Here is a 1,152-nt window from a genome sequence, read left to right as displayed (position 1 = left end):
GTGCGCCCTCCTGTTCTGTCCCCTGCCATCCTGAGGGCCACCTATGAGTGTTCTCCTTTGCATTGCCCTGTTCTGGAATTATTAATTTGACTTGATTTGGCTTATTGCAGTGGCAGTAAGGATCCCAGTAACAGGGGATCCAATGATCCAATACTCAACTGCAACTACCTTTCCTCACTGAGCCCTCTCTCCAGCCCAAGATCCTATCTTTTTTTTTTTTTTTTTTAGAGTTTGAAATGGACTTTATTCAAAACTCTGATCTACCAAGTTAGCGTTTTCCACCAACTCGGGGAGCAGAGACCTTCACAGGCGTCACAATCTTTTGTTTAGGTGCTGCTTTTGTGGGGGCGGTCTTCTTGGATGCCTGCTTAGCCTTTTTTGCTTCCTTGGCAGCCTTGATGGCCTGCTCTCGCTGGGCTTTCCTAACTTCTGGTTTCTGATTCCTCTTGGCCATTATATCAGCAAGGGATGCACCAGTGATGGCCCGCTGGGATTTGACTGCGCGGCGGGTTCTTTTCTTTTGAATTTCTTCCGACTGTCCTTTTTTGTGTTTTCTTCTGTACAGGACAGTCCAGTTTATCTGCCGGGGATTCCTTTTGGACAGGAATGCGGACTCGCATTTTGCATTAAGAAACTGGAACACCTTCCCGTCGGTCCTGGCGTAGCGCCGCCCGGGTTCCGGGGTAGATCTTGTACCCGATGAAACAGCACAGCTCGACCTTCATGATGGGAGCTGCCGCCCGGCCGGAGGAAAGATGGCGAAGAGAAAGGCCAAGATCCTATCTTAAACAAAATAACACAACCTAATCAAATGGGGACAGCGCAAGCAACCAAAGGAGCATGTGGTAAAGAACCTTCCTCAACTTCATTCCATCCACTTCAGGCCTGACCTTTATACCCAGTGAATGGAAGTCTTAAGGGAAGCTGGCTTTCACTCCCATGGGACGGCTTGGTAGAAAAGGCTTTCCTTCTGTGGGGAAACTAGCTCTGCCAGATGATCTCTTAGAGGGCTGAGAAGTGAGCCGCTCTGACCTCATGCCCCCTGGAGTCCCCTTCCCCTAGGGACTCTAGTTTTGAGGACAGCGTTGTTCATCCCCCGCCCCCCACCCCACGAGTCCCCTTCATGGACATATTTTTTCCCTCAGTGGTTTT

General features: G+C 49.9%; 1 pseudogene; it reads right to left on the bottom strand.

Moving 5' to 3' along the window:
- Positions 1-235: 235 nt before the first annotated feature.
- LOC130868292 (60S ribosomal protein L24-like) lies at positions 236-725 on the bottom strand (annotated as a pseudogene).
- Between the last annotated feature and the right edge of the window lie 427 nt (positions 726-1,152).

This window comes from Chionomys nivalis, chromosome X, assembly GCF_950005125.1.
Source record: "Chionomys nivalis chromosome X, mChiNiv1.1, whole genome shotgun sequence".
Lineage (NCBI taxonomy): Eukaryota > Metazoa > Chordata > Mammalia > Rodentia > Cricetidae > Chionomys > Chionomys nivalis.
The sequence above is the reverse complement of the archived record's forward strand: the minus strand, read 5'-3'. Positions and strand labels throughout refer to the sequence as shown.